Below are 18,336 nucleotides of genomic sequence, written 5' to 3' on the forward strand. Positions count from 1 at the left end.
CTGGACGACCAGTATTGGGATTGTCACTCAGATGTGGGGCCACTGTGCCTGTTGCTCAGGGATGGAGACATGGGCTGTGGGGACTTTGCATTGCCTCTTTTTTTGGGAGAGGGTTTGCTTCATTTTCAGTTGGATGAAGGATGGTTGAACCTTCCTGAGGAAAGTGTAAAGATATTCTTCCTTCCCCATGAGCCAGATGAGTGGTATTTTCTCTCCAGCTATGCGAAACCTTTCCTCTGAGGACTGGAAAGTCTCCCCAAGCCTTGCCCAGGCCCTACTTCCTGTTGTTAGAGTCTCCACTTTACCTCAATGTTCTCTTGTACTCTGTTAGCCAGCTCCTTGAATTGTGTTATCTCTGCTGAAATGTGGATTGTAAGTGAACTCTACATGGACAAAAAAAAATGTAATTATTTTATATGAAGTCCTCTATTTGAAAACAGAAGCCAGCTCCAGGTCATATCCTGGAAAGGAAACTGATTCTCCCCATACTGGCTTTGAAGTGAGTTCCTTGGCCACCCACCTGCCTTTCCTGAGATCTTCCCTCTAGAGATACTTCCCTGTTCATTTTCTTAGGGGTGCATCAGGGGTTCTCCACGTCCTCTCAGTCAGTGTTTGAGAACATGGTGATTAAACTAGGGAATGAGAAATTCCAGGACTTTCCTTCATTAGTTTTGTCTTTCTCTAAACACACAATTCCCTGACGACCTTGGTCAAATTTTGGTCTCTTTTATTCACTCAATTCAAGGGCTAGTAAGCAAAATGAGAACTCTTGTGGGTCAGTATTTGAGTCTGGAATTTGGCATGGATGTCTCCTTTTCCAAACCAAAGACCTTGGTTCTCTTATTATTAGCAAGTGTTAAATGTGTGCTGGTTAGTGCAAACTTTTCAGTCAGTTAATATGTAGTCCTTGTTTTAGACAACCTCACAATTGAGTGAGATAATGAGCCAATTGGGCATTTTAGTTCAGGTAGTTATGGTTGCAATGTGACGAAAAGACCACAGATTTGGGAGGCAGAGGTAACATTGATGTCTGTGTATGTCTGTGGGGTCATAAGGGGATGCTTCAGTCTCAGTAAGGCAGGGAGGACTTTGCTGTGAAGTGATACTCAACTGACAGTAAGATAATTGGGAATGAGGGACATTTGAGAGACCAGAGGTGGGAAGTCAGAGAACTATAACAGGCATTAATTGCTCCACATAACTGGACAAAGGGAGAGAGGTCTACTTTTTCTTTTTCTTTTTTTTTTTTAAATATTCTATTTTTTTTAAGATTTATTTTATTTACACAAGAGCTGGGTTACAGGCCGGAGTCACAGGAGGGTGAGAGGATTCACCAGAGATAGAGCGGGGAGCAGAACAGGGCAGAGGGACTGACAGCACTGCTGAGGGGAGCAGTGGGGGAGACAGGAGAGGTCTGCTGCACCATGTGGGATTCTTGTCAGCTGGCCAGTATCGAACCAGCGCTGCAGAGGCTGCGGACTGCTTCACAGTGCGGTGCTTTACTGCCTGCGCCACCAGAGAGGTCCTACTTTTTAACTCAAAAGAAAAGTAGCTCAGCCCTTCCGTTTTGACTAGCAGAACACTCAACTATCTCCATTTTGCAATTCCTCATTTTTCTGCGTTTGGTGAAACTCTAGCCAAATAGGAGGTCCCTCTTCTGACTTTAACACCCAAGACTGAAAAGTTGGGGCTCTGATGAGTCCTTTGTTACTTTGTTTTCTTGCTGCCACTGTGGCAGTGGAGCTACACAGCCCATAAATGATGATGGACCCAAGACCTGCTGCTCTGGATCTTAGTCAGAGGATCCACCTGAGCAGCATGAGGGGCCCCTAGCTCAGCGCTCTCATCTTTGGTCTTGGGATCCCCTACAGAGCCATCCTCTTGAGTGACAGCCCCTGCAGGAGCGTGATGTCAAGAATGAACCAAAAGTTTATCCCCTGCACACCTGAGCTTTCTATCTCTTTGCTTCTCTATGGACTTACAGCAGCTGGAGTTTAGCAGCTTTTCCTTTTCAGTCCTGGAAATAGCTTCTTTTACCTTGGGTAATCAGATGGCTACATCTCCAGAATATGTGCACAGGGAGTTACATGAACTCCCTCTTAGGACTGTAAATACTATATTCAGTGCGTAAAGATTCTTTACTTTTCTAATATGATTCAAGTGACTTGCCAGTACCATTTCTAGCAGAGAGAGGAGAAAAAAAAAAAAGGTCCAAGTTTAAGGCTCAGCAGGACATCCCACTATAGAGCATTATTGTGAATGAAAACAGTGCATGTTAATAGCATGTGGAGGACTTTTTTTTGGGGGGGGGTGATTAGGGGGAATAGCAAACACGACACAGTGCAACATGACACAACTTAGGTGTTCAGACAGGACCTTAGTGCCATGCTAAGAACTTTGGACTTACTTCTGAGAGCAGTGGAGAATCCAAGAGGGATTTAAGGGAAGTGACAGGAAGTAGTTGAATATTAGAAAGGTATTTCTATCACAAATGAAGAGTACTAGCTGTAGAGAGCAAGTCTATAAAAATTAACAATAAATTGAATCACAGTCTTAATTTGTTTAATGCAAGGCTTCATAAACTGAACCACCTGTGATGATCAGAATTTGTCAGAGCATCTCCCCTGAGGAATCAACTCACTGGGTCTTTGGATAGCTCTGTGGGACTCTGAATATTGCTTGTCACAAGTTCTCTCTTGCACTGGAGATTTTTCCCCCTTTTTAATATTATGGAAATTTTTCTTAAAATGTTTACTCATTTATATTTGTTACTCAACATCTTCATCTGAAATATATTAAGAAATGTAAATTATTTCATCAGCTATAAGGGATCAGGTTATCCATCCCTATATTGTTGAAGATCAAAACCCTAACTTTGAATTTGCTTATTTATACATTTTTGTTCTTTATCTTATTTCTCTCTGACAAGTTAGCATATTTATCAATATCTGCTAATATTGTTGTGAGATTTGCAATTACCAGCATTCTCAAGATATGGCTTATATTTGAAAGTACAGGTTGGTGAGACCAGGTGTACTGGGGGTTCAGTGGACATCTTGAACTATTTTTCAGATTGTCTTTGGGGTTCAAGGAAAACCAAAACATATTTTCACATTTTACCAGGAACTTTTTTTTTCTCTTCAATTTTAAAATAATGTCTATTTTAGGGGAAATTTAATCCATATGTTACTGAATTCCTTACACTTACCTCATGAAAATTTGGTCCTGTAAGGGCTATTTGATGTGCAAAAAGCCTTGGGAGTTGTTTTATGAGATTTTCTTAAGAGGAATTTTTTTTTTTCCTTAGAGAAAGGAAGTCAAATCTGCTAGGTAAAGATTTACTTAAGTGCACCTTTCGCTGACTATAATTGCCTAATCAGCCAAAGACCTGAATTTCATACAAAATTTTTACTTGCCAAAATTATGTGAATTCTGGTGATGCTAACATTAATTTTTTTTCCTTGCTTGTGCACGTTATCTTAACTATTCTTGCCAGGTGCTAATTTCTTTAATAATACTGTCATACTTTTATTTTATTTATTTGTTTGTTTGTTTGTTTATTTATTTATTTATACAAGCACTGGGTACAGTCAGAAGCACGGGAGGGTGAGAGAATTCCCCAGAGCCAGAGCAGGGAGCAGAGCAGGCAGAAGGACCGAAGTACACTGCTGAGGGGAGCAGCGGGCGGCAGGAGAGGTCTGCGTGCCATGTGGGACCCTCCTCCCGTGGCCGGGGAGCAGCCGGGGATTGAACTGGTGCTGCAGAGGCTGCGGGCAGCTTCGCAACCCAGCGCTCAACCGCTGCGCCATCGGGGAGGCCCCCTGTCATACTTTTTAAAGAGAAATAATATTCAGTTTTAATTTTATATTCCCAGTATTATTAAAATTTTCTGCATTTATAATTAATGGTAAGATTTGTTTATGATACAGCAGTAAAATCTCATAGGATCCACCCTTTAAAAAAAACAAAGACCAAAAAACACAGTTATCAAAAATATAGTAACCATTCTTTCTAGGAACCACATACTTAAGTGAGTCAATACTTAAAGTTTATTAAAATTAAAGAGCCCAAGACCTCTTTCCAGTCCACTAAGTCAATATATTTGCTTTAATGGATCCATAAGATAGGCTAGGTCAAGTTTGCAAATACATCATCAAGTAAAATAATGAGGATGAAAACTCTGAAAACCATAAGGTGCTAGCTCTAAAAATTCACTAACATTTATTGAGTACTGTATATAAGAAAACAGAGAAAACAAATGTTACTGACTGCTTGTGGTTACCGGACATTGTGCAAATGTACTATCCTGTATCAGCAGCCACTGTCATTATAGGGTAGGTATTATTTTTTTCCTCTTTTATGTGTGGCAAAGAGAGGCATTGACATTCTCAATATTGATTCTCTGCTTCTGCTTAATGAGCAGAGTACAGACTTTCTCTGAGATAGTGATGTACCTCTTGCAACAGCAATGTTTCCTCATCTTCTGCAGTGGTCTTCATAGCTCTGGTACACAGTTCTGGCCAATTTGGTGATTTCTGTAAGGAGAGCTGAGTAGGGTTTCTGAGAAAGTTGGCTAAGGGAAGGCATTTCTCTTTAATTATAACCTCAGTGAGCTCTTTGTTTTCTTGCTTGAATTTGGAATTAGAGTCACCATCTTGTTATTGCACTCAACCAATGTGAGAGGACATTCTTCACACTTGAAGAATGGCTTTTGTCACAATGCTAACTGATACACTGAGATGAATAGTTTGTCCTTGGTGACCCACAACTTAGTTGTAGAGCTACGCTTGAACTCCTTCCTTTCCATTTTATCCAAAGCCTATGATCTTTCACATACAGTTTTTGTATTCCACCACTTTGTTAGAGTCAGAATACAAGGTTTTACACTGGATTCTATGAAGGGTTTTATAAATGAATGAGACAGGACAATGTATGACAGACAGGCAAGATGATGCCTGACCTCAATAACCTGTAATATTTAATGGTAGAAGAAAACAAAAAGAGAAGAACAAGGCCAGTGAAATGTTACTGTGTTCTTTTTTTTTTTTAAAAGATTTATTTATGCATACAAGCACTGGGGTACAGGCCAGAGGTGTGGGGGGTTAAAGGATTCACCAGAGACAGATGTGCAGCAGAACAGGTGGATCCACTGAAATATACTGCTAAGGGGAGCAGCGGGTGAGACAGGAGAGGTGAGATCTGCTGTGCCATGTGGGTCTGCCCCCTGGTACGAGATCGAATTCATGCTGCAGAGGCTGTGGACAGCTTCACAGTGCTGTGCTTAAACCCTTGCGCCACCAGGGAGGCCCAAGATTCACAGGCCTGAGTCTCCCCAGTGGGTGGCCTCCTCTGGGGTGGGGCAGCTGCCTATAAGTCACTTTGTAACTGCTCATTGGAAAAAGCCTTTACTAAGACCTCCCACTGACCCAACTCTAAAAGCTAAGAACCCATTGTTTTGTGTTTCTTTTGAGAGGGAAGAGAAAAGAAGAAGCAAAGCTAGCCTGGGATGTAGGGTGTTATTTACAGAAGCAGTGAAGACTTTGGGCCCATGGCAAAATTTCAAAGTGAAGTTTATTATGTTTTACTCCTCCTCATTTCCTGAAACCACTGATGCTTTTTCACCTCTCAGCAGCCCTTATCTGCTCCTTCCCCTCCAGAAGCCCAGAGTCCTGATACTCCTTGAACCAAGGTGATGTGTCCTTTCCCTCAACTCCCTAAGGCACCAGACCTGAGAAGGCACCTTTTCCAAACCTTACAACACACCAGCATTAATTCTTCCTTTTCTCTCTCTACTCACAAAACTCTTCCTTTTACAGCAGCTCAGTAAACTCGATAAGCAAAATTATTAAAGTTGCACTTCAGAAAGAACAGTACATTATTCCATTATCACCTTCCAAGATATTTTCCTGGTTCAAAAATTATATATTTTTATACAGAATTCAATATATTGTTGGAGGAAATTTTTTGAGCAGTAAGACGACCTATTATTAAATATTTACCTAATTTTTTCTAGTTGTGGGATAGATGGCATATGTAAAGGGACCAGATGCAAATTAAGTATTCAAGAAATGTGTGTGGGGTCTTCTTCTTGCTCAAACTCACACCATTAATGTCTCATGGCAGTACAATAATGCCAAGATCTCTCATTTAATTTAAAATCTATATTAAGTGTCTACCAGTTCCAAATACTGCTAGGTTCTGAGAGAAAGAGACAATAGAAAGATGAAAAAGTCATTATGCCCTTGCTTAAAGGACCTCATGGCATAGCAGGGAACGCACACCCATGTGTACATGGTACCAAAGATGAGGGATGGTGTGGTGGGTGGGGCAGCAATACTGATATGGGTTGAATTTGGAATGCATCAGACTCCTAGTTCTCCATAGAACATTGGTGCTACCAAAGAATGTTCCAGAAGAATAGACTGATGGTCAGCCTGGGATCTATAATCCAGTGTGTTTACACTTTACCACACTTTTCAGGTGGCAGTGATCCCTCTCCCAATTTTTAAACTATAGAGAATGGATTTCTCTTCTCTCTCCTTCATTCTATGACTGAGAGAAAAAGCTTGTAGTCAAGCACAAAAGTCTAAGTAGCAACTTCATAACCTGGTCCAGGGAGAAGGAACTACTCTGACTAAAAAAACTAAGGAAAGAGCATTGGCCCCAATAATTTGATCTGATGCATAGTAAATAATGGATAAACCAAAATGACCTTAAAGGATAATCCAAAAACAATTAGAGCTGATGTTTAATATCTCTTGCCATGTGCCAGTGACCATACATTTATTTCTCAGTACTCTTTAGACACGGGGACTATTATTTGCTTTTTAATGAGGCTAGTAAGAAGTAGCTGAGATGAATAGAACTGAGATACTAATTCAGCATTTTCTGACTTCCAAATCCATTCTCTCGATCACTTTCTTATACCAGCATTTGGTTTTCTGGTGAGGGCAAGAGAAAATGAAAATCATGAAGATTTTAATTTTATTTCACTTTCGTTTTTTTCCTCAAAAATTTGCCATGATTTTCTCATACCATTGCCATCCCACTCTTTTATTGTATAAGTTAGCATTTGCTTTTAGTAATTTAGCTGGTCTGAATCACAAAAGGTGCTTTGAAGTCCAGGCATGGACAGAGTAAGATAAGGGCAGGCCCCCCCACCCTCAAAATTCCCTGCTTTATTTACTTTATTTTTCAGCCTTGGTTTTTGGTCTTTGTGTTTCTGCTTCCACGATACCGGGGCCCTTGCTTTTGATGAGTCTTCCAACTGAATCTGGCTGCTCAAAATTCACAAGCCTCTATTTGGGCCCTTCAGAGCTAAGATTCACAGGTCCTTGGGAAGTACTGGAACCCCAGGGGAAAATTTGGCTGTGGGTGAGGACATGGATGGTTGAAAGCTGTTGGATTGACTATTCAGAACCCCAAAATAGATGGGTGTTACCTTGACAACAGACACAATTCACAACTCCTTTCCAGAGGGCAGCACCCAGATCTCCCCGATGCAGTGAAGGGAGTTATAATCCCACTTTGGTGCTCAAAGATGAGGTAACTACACCAATAAATGGTAAATCCTGGGCTCAAATTCAGATGTCCTGACCCCAAACGATGCTCTCTCCCAGAGAGCACACTGTAACCACTGCTTAAAAATTAACTTTTTTTTCTGAATTAAAAAGGCAATGTAATTAGTTCAGTGTTAGTAGGACAATGTAGTAAATTAAACATGTATATGTGTGTGTAGGCTTTCAATTTCTTATCTACATGATGAGCAATAAATGAAAGTACCTGGATTCTGATAAGCTCAGGTGGAATTCTGGCATTCTGAAGTGGTTATTTTAAATACAATACCAGAAGTTTCAAATTTATCTGCACTGTCCTTCAGGATTGTCACCTCTGCTCTTATTCCAACAATGCTGCGTATTTTTAGGTAACGCCAACTACTAATGTTTCAGAAGAATCATTCCCAAAATCTCAGTGACTTAACAAAAGAAGTTATTATTATTATTGTTTTACTCATGTAAAATCCAAAATGAATAGCCCCTACCAGGTTTCCTCCAGTTAGGAGAACAGACTCAGGTTCCTTCCGGCCCATGTTCCACCACCTGGAATCCATGACTAAAGTCCCCACTGACTAGAAAATGTTAGGATTTTGAGCCAGAGGTCTTTGTGGGCCAACACTGAAAGTCCTATAAACTTAGTTGAACATGCAGGGCTATTTGGAAAGCAGACAAGCTGTATTCTTAAGATGAGGAAATCATGAATGTGGTGACCAAGGAGTGGTCTGTGCCCCATAATTCCACTGTTCAGTGTCAAATTGGAATTCTAACTTTAATTTCTTTCAAAGTCAGGGTTTGAAACTATAAGAATAGATGCCTAGTACAACACATAGGAAGTGGTGAGTAAACTGCTATGCATAAACTTCAAGGTATTGACAAATACCTAATGTAGTGAGCACCCTACCCCACATTGCACCCTTATGCTGCATGCTAAGGTTCTTTGTGTCAGTCTAAGGCATGTGAGGTTCTTTCAGTGATTCACATCACAGCTGGGGTCTTCATCATCACTGTGAGAATTCCTTGGAGGTACCATCCGATGACATTTGTTGCCCAGTGATCATTTTTAGATAAATGGAGAGATTTGCGTAAGAAGAATCTTTGGCTGTTATATTTTATCTATTTTATCTTTACTAATATCTGCTAAACTTTCTACCTCTGAATAAATACCCATGAGAATACCACCTTGGATGCTTCGAAGTAGAAAGTACTCCACACCCACACCCGGGGCCAGAGGGAGAGTACTTGTGTCTCAAGTTCCTGATGGGTTTATACCTGTGACACCCTTCGAATCTCCTCATCACGTTATCCTGGGCCTCTGACATTTATCTTGTGTAATCTCTATAAGGCACAGACCTCTCATTTCATGTCAGAAACCCTGCCCCTTTCCATTCCTAGTGTACTGAGTTGAGCCCATATTGGAACAAACCACATTCCCCTCGGTGACATGGTACAAATCATCCTTACAGGTTGTGGGATACGCAGAACTAGTGAGTAATGTCTGGGAAGTACTTGGCTCACGTCCTCCTGTTCAAGGGCAAGTTTGTGTTCTCATGCGTTCTCCAAATATTTCTCCTTCAGGAGCAACATCCATACTGGAATTTCTGAAACTCGCAGCACTGTGTCAAGACAAGGCTCTTTCTTGATAGGAAAACTGAAAGTCACTTTTGCTCTCTATTCTTCTGATGGGTCCATTGTGTCGGAACTAGTCTTCCATTCCCTCACTGGTCCATTGGGTGATTTGGCACCTACATGCCATGTTTGGCGCTTTTTCAAGCTCTGTGCTTCCCAACTGTCACTTAATCATGGCTTCTTGGGTTTCAAGATCACTTATTTTACTACACACTTTAGAATTTAATTAGTTATGAATTTATATTTTTAGCCTCTTTTTTTCCCAGTGTAAACTGCTAATTTGTTAAAGTTATGGACTATGTTTTATGCTTCTTCTGAATCCTAATCACCTAGTATCCTGTTCTGAATAACCTAACAGTCACTCAATAAGTGCCAGGATGATGGAATCATGTTAATTGCTTTTGATGACATACCAGATCTTACACATTCAAATGATGCTTTGTTTGGCAAGACTGCCACCTGGGGAGATTACCCCCATATGCCAGTGATGCCATCAATGCTCATAACAATTTGTCAATACCTCTCAGTTTGAATGTGTGTCAGAGTCTGTGACACTTATTTAGTAATTGATATTTAGCACCTGCAGTAATGTGAGACACTGTTTTCAGTGGGTACCCCTAAGATTCTCCAGACACATGTTGTTCACAGTTTTCCATCTTATGTAGAAGGTATCACCAAGATATAAGCTGTGACACTACAAGGCACAAGGAGCCAAGTATCACAAGCAAAGAGGTAAATTATAGCTGAGCTACAGGGTAACGTGCAAAGTCAGTGGCTGTAAATACTTGTCCTATAATTGATTTGGTCTCCGGAAACATTTAGAAGCTCCTAGGAACTATGCCTAAGGAATATATTAGTGAATATACTGGATAATACTATCTTCTAAAATTGAGGTAGAGCAATAAATGCTACCCCTAGGTTAAGAAATAGTTTTTATTTTTTATTGAGGCAACATTGGTTTACAACACTGTAGGTGTTACCACACCACACCACACACACCAACTTATTCCTCCACCATAGTCCTTTGGGTACCTTCCACATTTTGTTCTCTACCCTCCCCCTCTCCAAGTCTCAGTTCTACAGTCAGATTTTTAGGGTTTAATATTGGTTTGATTTTATCTGACTCTTTGTCTTGTTTCTATTCCACATGAGTGAAGCCATCTGGTATTGGGTTTTCTCCTTTGGACTTAATTCCCTTGACATTATAGAGTGGCATATACATAAAATGGACTGCTACTCAGCTATTAAAAACAATGCTTTCCATTTGCAACAATATGGGTGGAACTGGAGGCATCATGCTAAGATACAGTTTTGTAGCCAATTGTTCCTTTAAATAAAGTGATGGTCACATGAGTCCTCAGTTATCAAAAGATGCCTACAACATCTGTCACAGCTGCCTGGGATCTAACTGCAACCATTCTTATCTCTGCCCTGTCTAAAGCTCCATATCCTCATTTGTCAAAGTAAATAACATAAACCCTGGCAGAGGTTATAAAAGTCTCTGAGATTTCACTTGAACAAATACATGACAATAAGGCAGGATTGAGAATTGCTGGACACCATTACTACATAGTCCCCTTCCTGCTCCCACAGGCTGTGCTCTGACACAGTATATGAAGAGCAGCCACCAGTGCCATTAGGTGACAGCTGCAGACACTGGTCGCATGGCCAAAAAGCCCCATGATTCTAAGACTTCTAACACAGTTCTGTGTCTCTGTCACTATCTCTCTGCATCTCTCCTGTTCCCCTTTTTATGTCTTCAGTTATCTGTTTACATTTGAATTGAGTGTTTTCTCCAACAAGACCCACGAAAACAGAGAGCTTGTCCCTTGTCATAATCACATCAAGAGTGACCAGATCAGGGTGAGGCATATCGTAGACACTCAGCACATTGATGTGGAGAACGTAGACATGAATGAATGAATTCATTCATTCTCTTGAATGGATAAGGTCTCAAGGGCAGACCTAGGAAGATGATAAAACATAAATTCGGTCAAGATATGGTCGAGCACTTTCTATACTTCCTGCATTGTGTGAGGTGCTGAGAAGGCAGTGAATGGATCTAGGTTTGGTGAACTCACAGTCTGTCTGGGGAATCAAAGCAGGTCTTCATGGAGTGCTGTGTGCAGAAGAAAAATATGACAGCACACCAAGAGAGATCTGAGACCTCACCCAACAAAGGAGGAACTGTTTAGCATATAATGTGTTAGGCGTTCAGAGGAAGGGGAGGCATTCCTGTGAGCTGGATTAACCTCCAAGAACTTCAAAGAGGAGAAAAACAGTAGGTGAGAATAGAAGAATGGGAATGTATAGGCATCCCAGGCAAAGATTAGAAGGGCAAGTTGCAATCTGATTGAAGATTAGGGGAAGTTAAATCCTGTTGAGAACCTACTGTGTGCCCAGCACTAGGCAATGTATCTCAAAATACCTTTTTAATTTATCTTCATCTCCTGAAAGGCAAATAATATTCTCTCTGTTCTATAGACAGATAAACTGAGTACAGAGAAGTAAGGACACTTGGCTTAGATTCCCAGCTGTTAGTGATGGAGCCAGAATTTGCAACCAAATCACACTGCCTCGCAGGTCCATTCTCCACCTATAGGGAGGAGCCTCTGGAACTCACAGGAGCGTGTAGGAGGATGGGGAATATTTTGCTGAAATGAATTTGTTAGAATATGCTAAGGGCCTTGGACAGTATTTTATAAGACAAGTGAAGATATAAAAAATTCTTATCTAAGGGACTGACCCTGAAAATGCTAATTTAGGAAATATAAGTGGAATGGATTGAAAGAAAGTCAAACAAGGACATCAGTTAACAGTTATGGTAATACCTCTGAGCTGAGGAAAATGCAAAGTAGAAGAAACAGGAACTAGGGTGGACATAAGTTCAAAAATGGGAGGATTTTTCACACACGCATGCCTGCTCGCACACACACTGCTGTCCTTTCTTTGCTTTACTTATTTGTATTTTGTAGTTTTTTTCTGCAAAACAAATATGGACTATTGTGAATTCAATAAGGGATAATTATTAATCACTTGCTGCAAATCATAAAAAGTAAAGAGAGGCATTTACCATTCACCAAGAATAGACTATGAGAGTTAAATTGTACTTAGAGAAAGAAAGATCCTTAGATAAAAAGAACAGTACAGAGAATTCTTTTTTGAGAGTTATAAAGTTTTAAGGAATTTTACTGAACAGGGTTATGTTGTCTTGTCTCTGGGAAGTAACTGAAGTTATAATAGACATGTATCAATAAAATAGAAATAATAAAAGTACCTAACTTCCCATCCTTGAAATATTACAAGATAAAGAGGCTTAATGCTTGTGAAAGTGGTTCAGATTTTGGGGGGAGAAATTGTTATTGAAGCACATTTAAAAGCAAGGCCCATGATCTAAACAAATATATGTTAATACTAAATGTTTTTATATTTTGAAAATATAACTAAACTTGCATTTTTTCTCAAACTCTATCATCACAACTTCCCTGAATATTCTAATACAGTTTTTGTGTGATGTGATTCTTATTTCTGAAAATTTGGGGATCTACGAAGCCCAGTTATACACATTAGTATGTCTGTACAAGACATAACTCTCCCATTCTGCCCTGTACTTACAATTGTCTCTGCCTGTTTTCTTAGGCAACTGGAATGCCTTGGGGAAGAGGATTTTTTTTTGTTGTTGTTGGTATCCTAGACATCCTGAGTAATGTGGTGCTCAGCAAATGAGGTTAACGAATGGATTTCTATTAGTCTTCCTATGAGATTTTATTGCTTAAAAAGAAAATGTTGGATTGCTATTGGATAGACAACCCATTTTGACTTCTCCTATAACAGTAAAATATGAACATTCTTGAAAAGAGGAAATATCTAAAAGATAATTTCCACCACGGACTTATTCTTGGGGAAGTTAGAATATTTTAAGGTAAAGACCGATAGGTTTACAAAGTTCTTTCTTTCCTTTCTGATTTTATAAATTTCTTTTTCATGTGCTCATAGGTAGAAAGTAAAACATTTTTTCAAATGTTTAAATGGAAAAGGAAATTGTTATGTTAAAAATCGCCTTTGTAGTCACAGGGTAATCATACTCCTTCATGTAAGTGCCTGGAAAGATAAGAATAATTCACACTTCCCCCCCATGATTATACATTTATGTATATACCAGAGGAAGAAGGGTAACTGAAAGTATAATTTGAAGTAAATGAAAATGAAGGGACAGTGATGGGTAGTGATAACTTTTTGCCCTGGGCTGCTATTCTACAACACTGACACATTCACACGTGTACTCCCCTCCCTGTTTCTCCATTTACATTTCGGCCAGTTCAAGAAAGCAACAGACTGCAGTGGGAAGGGAACCAATTTTCAGTCAGATATTCCTGGGCTGGAATTGCTCCCACCCACTATTTAGAGATTGTGGGTCTTTGAGCCAATCGCTTTCTCTTTCTGATTTGTACTTAACCGTCTGTCCAATAGGGAGGAGGCTCCTCACCACCCCGCATACCTTCACACCTGGTGCCCAGCAAGAGCTCAGCAAATACACTCATGCTCTTACATCTCTGCACATAAATCGATTTCAAAAGTATTTGGGAATCTCTCTGAATCCATGATTTCATATGATGCCTTTTCTTTTTCAACCTTCGCTGTGGTTTCTAAAACCACATGTATGTAACAGTGTATGGATGTAATGGCCAGTAACAGCCTCTGCCCATCCCGGTAAGTTGAGTCCCAAGTTGGCTGCCTCCAACTGGTTATCTGTTGAAACACTTTATCCTTTTATGAGGGTGAATCCAGAGTGCACTGAGTAATGCACAGTAAAATTAGTTTGGGGAGAAAGGAACCAAGTTTAGAAGAAAAAAAAGCAACAATGGGGGACAGATAAACCCAGTAAAATAATCTCCAATGACTTCACTGTGAAATCATGACTTTTACCAAATAACTGCATTGTAGTTTTATCTTTCCAACCAAGATTGTGTTAATGCTCTAAAATTAAATCTCTTGTGAAAGCTATCTGGAATTTCTCAACAAGTTTTTAAAGGGGTTTTATTTTTTCATTGGAGGTCATGCCTCAAGAATTTGTAGGAATTCCGCCTGGAAAGTAATAATCAGTGGAAACTGGCAGTCAAAGCTAATTTATATTACTCTTCCAGATAAAAATTCCTTCCGTCTTAGACCTGCATTTCAAAAAAGATTATTATCACTCTGGAGAGAATACATCAGTGTAGAAAAAAAGAATGACCTCAAAACTGTCTTTGCTGCCTTCTGTGCGACTCCAGGTCTGCTTCTTTTTAAAACTCCTTTTTAAATCCTCTCCTTTGAAAGCTTTTGAGGCTGTTCGAAAGGGGTGGATGTCAGAGGCATGCATGGGGAGAAATCTTAAAACGATGTTTCCTAATTTGCCTACTGTGGGAGTTGGAGACACTTCTTGGGTGGTGGGAAATAGTTGGGGAGAGAGGTTCAGCAACTGGATCAAGAGGAGGAAGGTGCTTTTTATACAGCAATATATTTTCCTATATTTAGTGGCTAGAGGAATAAGCTATTCACAAACTTTTGGCCCTACACTTTAGCTGGGTTGTGTTTTCCTATGTGTGATATATGCACAAGGGAGTGTGCTTAGTGAAAAACCCAAAGCAATTCTTAGTGACAAGTCTAAATTTCAACCTTGGGTACTCCATTTACTAGCTCTTCCATTTATAAGCTGCTTAATCTCTTGAGCCTCAGCCTCCATATCTATAAAATGGGTTTCATAGAGTTATTATAAGTCAATTAAATGTTATATAGAAATCATTCAAGTCAGCATTTGGTTAGTACCAAATAAAAGTTTGTTCGAAAAACAAATGAGTAAATAATTATCAGTTCCTTCTACCCTCTCTATCCCACCCAGAAAATGAGGGATATTAATCCAATGTGGGTAACTTGGAGTCTATTCTAGGATCCAATCAATGAAACAAAAACCACTACCATTCTCTTTGATGACTCTCATACTTGCAGTCACCATAGACTTTTGGATCAATACCAACTAAAACCCACAAAAAGGATATGTGAAGTCGTAATTTGTACAAGTATGCTTTCAGAAGTCTACCCATTTCTCAAGACTAGGAGACTACACCTAGGAAGCTAAGAATAATTTTTAAGGGCCATTGTTTTATTGAGAAGTTTTCATTAGCAGATATGGCCAAAAACATAAGTGGTATCAAAACCAAATGGCCTGCCTTCTCTATCATTCCAGATTCGTGTAATGAATGGGTCAGACCCACCAATGTCCAGCAGTCAGCAGAGCAAAACCGAACAGAGGAAACATCCCATTGACTAAGAATCCAATCACTCTTATTGAAATATTTCATCAGTTGAACTGAAATCTGCTAGTATCATAAATACAATCCATGCAATTCCAAAGAGCATATATTTGGTACAAGGCCATGGTAAATCCTATGTGGTTTTTCAGTGGGTAGGTAATTCTTTAACAGTAGAAAAGAAGACAGATTTGCTTCCAATTGTGAGCTCATTCCTAAGGTCACAACTGAAAGCTGAAAGAGAAACAGAGTCCAAAATAAACATCAGTTTGGACTATAAAGCATTTCTCTCTGAGGGTGCCCAGGCTTATGTGAAGGAATTCCATCTCAAACAAAGAGAAATCGAACTCACTTTTCCCAGTTATTAGTGGGCACGTCTACTGTCTGGCTGTCTGCACCGATCCATTCCCCAACCTCAAATCCATTTTCTTAAGACCCTGGCTTAAGAAACACATGAACCCAGCATTCTCCTGACTTCTTGCACTTTAGTTGCTCTAGAAGGGTAAAAAAAAATAGAGTTATAAACTATCTGCAGGAATAGTCGCTAACAAGGTTGGCCAGAAAAGCTCAGCTGGAGAGCCAAAAAGTTTAATTTGTTGTAACCTATGATTTCTTAGTAAATATTAACTAATGTTGAAAGTATGCATGGATTTACTAACCTAGGCTGTTTGAACCTTTTAAATCATAATTTTTTTAAACAAAAAATTTAAGCAATACTTTAAAAAGTGACTCATAGGAGAAGGGTGTTTGCTTAGCTTCCCTCACCTCCAAGCTACCCGTCTTCAGAGTGATGTTTTTCTTTCTTTAGCTTGTCCCCTTTACATCTGCCCCTGGTGGAAGGGTAGCTCCCTCTACAGATGCAGCCAAAGCTCTAACAGGCAAACCAACTCATGGTGCCCAGGATCCTCACCTTTGCCCATGCTTTGCTTCAGTCATATCTACCAACTGGATATGCAGTCAAACCAAGGTGGAAAACTTGACCCCTACCCATGTGCAACTCTTAGGGGCCTTGGACAGAGTAGTGACTGATACAGAAACCAGGAGCCTACCTGTCCTCTAGTTTATAAGCATTTTCCTGGGGCAACCAGCAGACATTTAGCTGATCTGGAAACAAGTATCTATGGACTGTATTCTTAGAAGTTATTACTTCGTTATAATTCATGTGTCTCGTCATATATTTGCAGAATGCCAGTTGCTACCTTCCTTGTGTCCCCGAACACAGAACTACTTTAGAATTCAGGAAATGTTTACCGTGTGCATTAATATATTACTTATCAGATATCAATTTAATGCCAACAATATGCCAATCGGAGAAATAAGGAATGGAGCACAGTAAGGAGGAGAAAAAGCAGTTGTGAAAGCAAATGAAGCCACATAATATATTGTAGAAATTGAATCAGGGCAGCAGTGGGAGACAAATAATGATATCAATGAGGGGCTGAAAAACTGGGAAATGTGGGGAGGGGGAGTTACTGAGTAAATTTTTTGCAAAAATCTTCCAAATGCCATGGATTTGGGAGTTGATTGTATAAACAGGAGAACTAAGGAAGCACATTATGGATCTGAAATGTGGAGCTCAGGAGTTAGCTGTGTTTGGAGTATAGCTGGAGTGGGGGACAGGCCCATGGTAAGATGCAGTAAAAAAAACTCTGGCAGTGTGGAGGCCCTGAATTAGGACAATAAGAGAAGTTAAAGAAAATGGAACAGATTAAGGAATTTCCGAGAGAGAATGATCTCGTGATAGACCTCTTTTAGAATAGACTTTATTCTGGTGATAAATGTTGCTTTATTTTTTTTTTTTTAGATTTATTTATGCATACAAGAGCTGGGGTACAGGCCAGAGATGTACGAGGGGGAATGAGGAGAGTCACCAGAGACAGAGCGGGGAACAAGAACAGGCAGACTGACTGAAACACACTGCTGAGGGGAGCAGTGGGTGAGACAAGAGAGGTCTGCCTCACCATGTGGGTTTCTCTCCGGCCAGCCAGGGATCGAACTTGTGCTGCAGAGGCTATGGACCGCCCCATAGTGTGGTGCTTAATTAACCCCTTGCACCACCAGGGAGGCCTGATAAATGTTGCTTTAAACAAAAGGTCTCAAAGCAGGGAATGGGGAATCTCTTTTAAATACTGGATTTGTAACTATGGCAGGGCATTTATCTTGTATCTCTCTTTACCAGTGCATGACTTCAAAACTAAACCCAAATCACATGAAATCAAGCAAATTCACAGTGATGATATTGGGTGGGAAGAAGGATCCATTAGAAAGATGAAAAGATACAATTTCTGCCCTAAGAGATTTTATAGGTCAGTTCAATGATTCTCAGTGGTTGTGTGTTATGAAGTACTGTGAGGTGAGCCACAACTAAGTTTTAAAAGTGATAAAATGAGGCAGCATAGGTAAGTGTCAGGAGTAGTGATGGTAAATGCTATTATGATGATAGTTAACGTTTTTTGAGCTTTTTTTTCTGAGGCATTTATTGTATGAATTATGTCATATAAAGCTCAAGGAGAAAAAGACAAGGAATAAATTATGGAAAAAATTATGCGGATAGACAAGAAATTTCTCTGCCATCACACAGATGTAAGTGGGAGGCCCTGTGTGAACTATAAGGTCTGTGGATGCTGTCCAGAGCTTTTTTCAGGACCACAGAACATGCTCATTCACCCAACAGCAGGAAAGGAAGGTAGGCTGCTAATGATCGCTGGTCTCTCCAGAAACTGTCCATGCCTCAACAAAGTTGTCTCACCTAAGGTGAAGCCTGGTGGTGGAGAGGAATAAAATGGCCTCAGTTGGGAAACATCTGAATGGGTCTCTAACTCCTGGGTTTCCAGAACATTTGCTGAAGCCTCGGTGGAAACTGCATT

The sequence above is a fragment of the Talpa occidentalis genome, unplaced genomic scaffold (genome assembly GCF_014898055.3).
Source record: "Talpa occidentalis isolate TD23 unplaced genomic scaffold, MPIMG_talOcc4v2.1 talOcc4.8, whole genome shotgun sequence".
Lineage (NCBI taxonomy): Eukaryota > Metazoa > Chordata > Mammalia > Eulipotyphla > Talpidae > Talpa > Talpa occidentalis.